At 39.7% G+C, this 8,149-nt stretch overlaps 1 pseudogene; it reads right to left on the minus strand.

Annotated features, from left to right (window-relative positions):
* Positions 1 to 7,270: 7,270 nt before the first annotated feature.
* LOC125174526 (transmembrane emp24 domain-containing protein 2-like) lies at positions 7,271 to 7,842 on the minus strand (annotated as a pseudogene).
* Positions 7,843 to 8,149: the final 307 nt, after the last annotated feature.

Here is an 8,149-nt window from a genome sequence, read left to right on the forward strand (position 1 = left end):
ATGTTATTAATCTTCAGAGGGAAAGATCATACTGTGCTCCATGTTTACATCTGGCCTGATAGGTGTGTGTGATGTTCCCATCATTTTATAAATTTATAAAAGAAAGGATTACTTCTTACTAAGAAAGTTATTCCCAGGGTGCCTGGGTGACTCAGTTGGTTGAGCCTCCGACTTCAGCTCAGGTCATGATCTCACAGCTCGTGAGTTCGAGCCCCGCATCGGGCTCTGTGCTGACAGCTCAGAGCCTGGAGCAAGCTTCTGATTCTGTGTCTCCCTCCTTCTCTACCCCAACCCACTCGCATTCTGTCTCTTTCTCTCTCAAAAATAAACAAACACTTAAAAAAATTTTTTTTAAATAAGAAAGTTATTCCCTCCTAGTTACAAGGCTGAAAATTGCTGTAAGTTGCCATCAAATGGATGTCAAGTACAAAGCCACTAGGTGGCAAAATTTAATTATCTGTTCAGATTCTCCTCCATCCTCTTCTCAGAATTGCATCTAGATTCCAGGGACCAGGCAGGGGTTTTCGATATTGTTGAGATCTTACATTGGGTTGGAAGTAGCACCAAATGTTAACCACAGAGGTAGACTTACTCATTAGTCTGGAGATCACTGCTGTGTCCACTTTGTCCCAGGCACAAGTACAAGCCCTCTCCAGATCTGCCAGGTCTGTAGAACAAACATTTCTTAGCTCAAGTCCACAGAATAATTATGAAGCTCCCCTGTCACTCCACCCACTGCGTGAAATCCATTAATTTGACTAAGCACCTTGCTCTTTTTTGAAAGCAGTGTCCAGTATGGGGTCACAGAGAGGTTCCTCTGTCTCATAGTTATAACTGGAATACTCTACAACTGTCAGAGGTGATGCTTAAATACAACTTCAAAACATGAGGGCTTTTAACCCCTCTGCCATAGATCAGGATTGGTCCTGGAGAGAGAGAGAGTCAAGTATAGTATACAGATATTGGTGTGTTGGGGTAGTAAAGGGGAAGGGGAGGGCAACTAAACGGCCAGGCTATGGATAGGAGAGAGGTATTAAGGCTGAAAAATTAGATGCAGTCTTTCAACCATACAGGGAAATTCGGTTCTTTGCTGCTCTCTGCCAGTAGCTGCGAATACTCCTCAATCAGAATCACCTGGAGGGCTTGTGAAGCCACAATTGGCTGGGACAGTTTCTGATTCAATAAGAAGAGAAACCTAAATTGGAGAAAGGTGGGGCAAGTTGGGGTCAGGTGGTTATAACACCTGGTGCTACTCCTGGAAAGGACTCATGGCATTGGGGGAGGTAACCATTCACCCGTGTTATAGACCCAAACCATGCATACACCAAGACGCCTTGCAATTTACTCTTTATCAATATATCCAATGGCATCGTGTCTTCAGGCACTTAAAAGTTTCAAAACTAGAAACAAACAATCCAGTGATATTAATTTGCCCTTGGCTAATGTATCAGTCTTGATACTTCCAGTTTGCCTTTGCTTGGTTAGACACCTTTGGTTTTATAAAACTTTGGTTCACTCAACACAGCCATTGATCTACTGACTTAATGTTTAAAAGTACAACTTGTGTAAACCCATTTTGTTACATGAGACAATTTCAGCCTTTGTTTTCTTTATAGATTAAAAAATATTTTTTGTTAGCAGTAATGAAGAAAAAAAGCAACATGCATAAAGCAAAGTATCTGCATGAATGTTTTGTATTGTTTTATTATTTAGTTGTATGGATCTCAGTAACTTAAAATTTCAAGGACTGTCTGCAAATTGGGGAACAATTCATGTTAAAAGACTGCCCTCTTGTGACAACGTCTTGTATGTTTTACTGGTAAAATGACCTTATACCCTCTAAAATACAATTCATAATAGCATTAAACAGATATAAAACCTCAATGTGGTTTTTTTTTCGTTAAAAATTTTATTTTGTTAAAAAATATCTTGCTTTTATGGCAATTTTAGGTAATGAATTGTTCTGATTAGGTAGATGTTCCTGGGAACTGAAATTTAAACCCATCTCATTATTTAACTAATTTATTAATACATATATTTCCAATATATATGGCCCACTTTTCTGCTTTTAAAAAATTAGTTAATTTTGCTACACACTGAGGTGTCAGTGGCGTACATCATAGAACTTAGAAACTCATCTATGTTACTGTAACTATGAATGTCACCCCCAGATTGAAGAGTCAGTTAATCAGTAAGTATCACTAGTTGAAAGATAAATAGTTCATATCTTCTGGCTTTGAAGAGCTCTTGGTCTAATGCAGGAGACAGGTCATGTAAGCAATTACAAAGAAAAATCATAAATGCTACAGTACAGGTGTAAATACTACACCTGGAAATATAGAAGAGAAAGTACTTAGCTTTTCTGTAGAGACCTAGGGAAACAGACTAGAAACAGCTAACATTGGAGACACCTGAAATTTGAGTAAGACACACAGGATTTTATTATATGCTAAGTACTCCCTAGATGCTGGAAATGTATTAATGAAAATATTTAATCCCTACTCTTAAGAAACTGAGTTGTAATGGCAAAACAACACTGTAGACAATTTGAATACAACATGATAAGCGTTTATAACGTTCTGCGGACGTTCAGTGGATTTTCTCTCCATATCTCTTGAAACTGTTCCCTTCTTTTCATTTTATCACACCCTATAGTTACAAATATAGTGACTGTGGTGTTTTGTGATGTTAATTTTGTTTTCTTCCAGTATTTTTTCTAGGTCTTATTCCCAGTTCTAGGAGCAAAGTTATTCTGGGCTCACTGACTTAGAGGAATGTAAAGAAAGCATTTTATGGAAAGTAATAGTAAGTGACCTACAATTCTCTCTGACTCATAACTTCTAAAAACTTAAGCCTTAGAGCAAATTTAGAAGAATCGTGGAACTGGTGGAGAAAAATATTTTTATGATTGAGAAACACAGTATAAATATGAAAGGAGACAGATTTTCCCCAGATTAGGAAGAAATCCACTCTCTGCACCTCTACATTCTGTCCTCATGGTTGAGAGGAGGGGAAAAGAGAAGTATCCCTTGATCAGCAGTGGAGACCTAGAAGCTATTTCCTAGAAATACCCCATGAGATGTAAAGATCCCAGAAAAAGTTTTTTAAAAAGTTACAATGGTGTTTAGGCAGAAGGGGCCATGGGCAGACTCATGAGAGGATGTTTGCACTCCAGACATGAGCAAGAAGCAACGTTGGACTTGTGGGCCTCAATGAGTCCTGCAGAAATAGCAAAGGAGAGGCAGACAGTTAACTGAACACCTGACTACCATCCGTTCCCACGCTCTGACTCTGCTTACCAAAGCTGTGCTCTGACACCCAGATGCCTTCTTCAGCACTAAAGCACCACTCTCCCAGCTCCTACGGATGCTGACAGCTGACTCCTTGCGGAAATGTCACAGGTGAATAAAAACATCTTAAACAAGTTCACAGACCCTTCTCAGAGACAGCCGGTATCCAAAGACTGGCAAATGTGGGTGTATAAAGTCCTGGCTACTTTACTCCAAATTAGGATAATTTGAGACCCATCAGAGTCAAGCTACCAAAAAAAAGGGGGTGAGAGGAGGGAGGAAAATTAATTTATCAAAGACAATAATTATTCCTAATAGAGTGACATCAAAATTGCAATTAAACACAACTTTAATGATTAGTTAAATAAAAAGTTTAACTCCAGTGGGATATAGAAGAGATTGGTAATGGCTTTGACTCCAGGGCAAGGAACTCTGGATAGATGTATTTTTAGTAAATTTTGATTCACTGTCATGTCGAGAGATTAAACCCTTAAATAAGGAATAGGAAATTCTTTGTGACAACATTACACATATATTTCAAAAGTTCTGTAATTCATACAATGTATACAGACATGAAACATATGGCCTAGAAACCCTGTTATATATGCTAAAGGGGTCTAAACTGATAAAAAGACATTGATCTAAAAAGATGCATGTGATGCATTTGATTAAATTATTTCATGAAATGTGAGAATTTCTAAAAATGTCAAAGAAATCTAAATGCCTTACATAATATGTATGATTAATAAATATTATAAGTAGATAATTTATTTTTATTCACAGCATAACTTACATGTTCAATTTTTATATTCAATTGTACTCACTTGAAAATTGAGGAGATTTCTAACCCTGTTTCCCCTCGCCCACAGGGGGATGTAAGCAGATATATACAGTTGTAAGTCAGCGAGTTTTCCTAGGAAAAAGGAGAAAATAAAAATAACATTGAAGATCCTTTATCGTGATGTCTATTTAAAAAGAAAAAAAAGGAACAAACAAAAAAATCCTTATTCTGGAGAACAAATGACAGAGATAGGATGCAATTCAGAGCTACCGAGGATGGACCTAACTCACTTGGAATATATATGATTGGCAGGCATGGATTTGCAAAGCACTTCTACTAGCTGCCCCTCAAATAGCAGGTACCAGCCAGATTGACCTCTACTATTTACATCAACTCATCCTGCTGTTTTCCTCACATCTCTGCTATTGCCGGAAGAGAAAGTCTATTAAGCTTTTTAAACTAAAGCCCATGCAATTGTTAAGTGGATGATCTACAGTAATCCTCAATTGTTTCTCTTATTTTGCCCCTCACTCCATTTGAGCCTGCTTACGGAACTTCCTCTAGATTTTCACTTTGATGGGGCTGCAAAGGGGGTCTCAACATATTTAGAAAAAGGATGAAAAAATGATGCCATATTAGAAGGCTACATCTATACAACACATAAACTTTTCTTTCTCTCCTGCCAGAAAGTTGTGACAAAATGCAAAGCATTGCTATGCTGAATTTCTCCATCTTCTTGGAGATGCTTGCCGTCCTCACCTAACATCTTTTATTATCCTACTCCGTGTGCCCAGGGCCCCAGCACCAAGGTAGGAAACAACTCTTTCAGTAAAGGATATGAAAGATACATCCTTTTGAAAATATAAGTATGTTCATGCCCTGTTCTTACCTGAGAATCTTAAGTAGATCTATTTATAGTAAATCCTTTTCTGTGATACACAAAACTTCATATAATCTCACCTGCCTGTATCACCTCTGTTCTTCCTTCCTGCCTCTCATTCTACAACTGTACCATACTCTTCTATATTTCTCTCTTTGCATGTACTAATCCCTAACCATCCATCAAGAACCAATTTTATTTGTTTGTTTTTAAAAAGAATTGATTATTTGTTGAACTGGGGCAGATTAGATAACACGAATTTTAAGTTTACATCTTTTTTTTAATATTTGAGAGAGAGAGAGAGAGAGAGAGAGAGAGAGAGAGAATGAGAACAAGCAGGGGAGAGGCAGAGAGAGAGAGGGAGATACAGAATCTGAAGCAGGCTCCAGGCTCTGAGCTGTCAGCACAGAGCCCAATGCGGGGCTCACACTCCTGAACCAAGAGATCATGACCTGAGCTGAAGTCAGATGTTTAACCAACTGAGCCCCTCAGACACCCCCAAGCTTACATCTTGTAATTCAATTTTGAAGTGCTTTTGGGGCGCCTGGGTGGCGCAGTCGGTTAAGCGTCCGACTTCAGCCAGGTCACGATCTCACGGTCCGTGAGTTCGAGCCCCGCGTCGGGCTCTGGGCTGATGGCTCGGAGCCTGGAGCCTGTTTCCGATGCTGTGTCTCCCTCTCTCTCTGCCCCTCCCCCGTTCATGCTCTGTTTCTCTCTGTCCCAAAAATAAAAATAAAAAACGTTGAAGTGCTTTCACACACACACACACACACACACACACACACACACACACACAGACTGGCATTGCAATAGTTGTCTTAAGGTAAAATAGTCACCTTAAACTGTTGTAAGTAATTTTACCCAAGACTGAAAAGCTGTTTGTCCTGAACAAGAAAACCTGTAACAAATTCAAATTAATTATATAAAACTCATTAGTTTTCTCTTTATAAAGAACCCCCCCCCCCAAAAAAAAGTACAAGTAACTAATATACCTCAGTCACAATATAATTCTGGATCATCCCCTCACCACTACCAAATGTTTCTTTTATTTTAAACCTGTCATCAGAGACCAAGAGAACTTTTTTCATTTTATACAAGACAAAGCTCACATGTGCCAAAAAAGAAAGGCCCAAGAGAAACAAAAACAAAATCCTAGTACTGACAGTGATATTCAGTACCCTAATTAAACAAAAGCCAAACTGCCACTGATAAAACAGTGGCTGTGTATCATGGCAATTACATTCAAGGGACTTTAAACCTTTGGCATCAGAAATCCAGATTTTCCCAATTTCATGATGTGTGTTTCCTACATGCTGAGAGTAGAGAATATGGATGTGCCCGCACAGCAAGGAAAGAGGTACTGTTGGTTGTAATATAGAGAGAACTAGCTTTAGGAAAGACTTCTTACAAGGCTAGGCAGAAACCGAAAAATGGTTATTAGCTGGTTGTGTCATCAATTTAATTGGAAGTGATTGAGTCCTAAGGTTCAAAATACCAATTTCGTGTGTGTGTGTGTGTGTGTGGGGGGGGGGGGGTGTAGTTGGGTTAAGACTTATCTTTAAAGAAAAAGCAAGAGAGACAAGTATAAAAGTACCAACCTGGTAACATACTCCAGTCAGAGCTCTGCCAACAGGATGGGTACAAAATGTCAAGATTCAGACTGTTGCTTCTCATAAGAACTGAACAGAATGAATCTTTAATACTTGAACTGCAGGGTAAGGGATCCAAAGAATGCAGTCCTTTGAGTTAAAGTACTATCAGTAACATACTATTCCAAACAAATCCCATTTTATCGTGAAAACAAAAGGAAGATATAATCGGGACTATATGCCTATCTTTCGCTTACAGGGTTTGAGTTCTGACAGACCTGTATAATGCAGGCAGAATTCAAATAAGAAATTATGCCAATCTATTGTCAGATCTTCACTACAACTTTCCTAAAAAGGTGTTTTCACTCGATACCTTCTCCTTTTTAGCTTATTTATTTTGAGAGAGCAGGGGAGAGCCAGAGAAAAGAGGAGAAAGAATCCCAAGCAGGCTCCACACTGTCAGCACAGAGCCCCATATGGGGCTCAGTCTCACAAAATGTGAGATCATGACCTGAGCCAAAATCAAGAGTTAGACGCTTAACCAACTGAGCCACACAGGCGCTCCGCCCCCGATATCTATTAATCACAAAGAAACATAAGCTGTGAATATACAGTTCCAAAAGTAAAATTATAGAAACTAATGACATTATTATGACCTAGATATTTGGTAAACAGTGAATTATGATTTTGAGATCATCAAAAAAAGGCTTTCTGAACAATCTTCCACACTTCACAAAACTCTCTTCATGTAGTATATCTGTCCCAGTGTCGTGGCAACTAGAACAAGAGCATCAAAGAAGGACCAAAGGGCCACTCTGCTGTTTGTGTTGCCACTAATCACTCTGTGTATTCTCTCCAAACTTGTATGCATTCCTGCTTGTGCTTTACACTTGTCATTGCCACTGCCAACTCATCAATCATTTCTTCTAGCTTGTTCTCATGAGCTTCTCTTTCCATTGTCCTTTGGGGACTTCCCCAATATCAGTGGTGAACATCATTCTTTGGAGTCATGGTAGACATCCTGTCCCTAAAACAAAACTTAATATGTTCCATCCATATGAGCAGCCAATATGTATTTCCCACTGATCAATCTGTCTCCTTTATAAACTCTTTTATTGTCAGGCCCTGTAATTTCCACATCTATGTCCAGGAAGCCACCCTTGGCCACCTGGAAGATGAGGCCCATGTTGATGCCTGAGGCGACCCGCAGTCCTCTGCATGCACATCAATGCCGATGAAGTAGCCCAAGGCTGTGGCCTGAAGGGTGGCCAGGAGCACCAGCCACTCAGGGATCATCACCATGGTGAGACTGGGACTGAAGCCAGGACCCAGAGCAGGGCTTCCAGAGCCACCACCACCACCACTGCCACCACTGCCTCCTCAGCCACCATCACCTTAGCTCCTTCATCAAGAACCAATTTAATCATCTCTGTTATCCACCAAGCCTTCCCTAACCTCCTCTGCTGAGACTGATACTCAGCCTTTCTCCATGCCGCCTCTTGGAGTAATCATTATTTCTGCAGCTACTGATGGGGTTTTGGAGTGAAGGGGGTTTGGAGGTGACAGCAAAGAAAGAATTCTTGAAGACGTCTGTGGTGCAAAAAGGTAA

Source organism: Prionailurus viverrinus, chromosome C2 (assembly GCF_022837055.1).
Source record: "Prionailurus viverrinus isolate Anna chromosome C2, UM_Priviv_1.0, whole genome shotgun sequence".
Classification (NCBI taxonomy): Eukaryota; Metazoa; Chordata; class Mammalia; order Carnivora; family Felidae; genus Prionailurus; species Prionailurus viverrinus.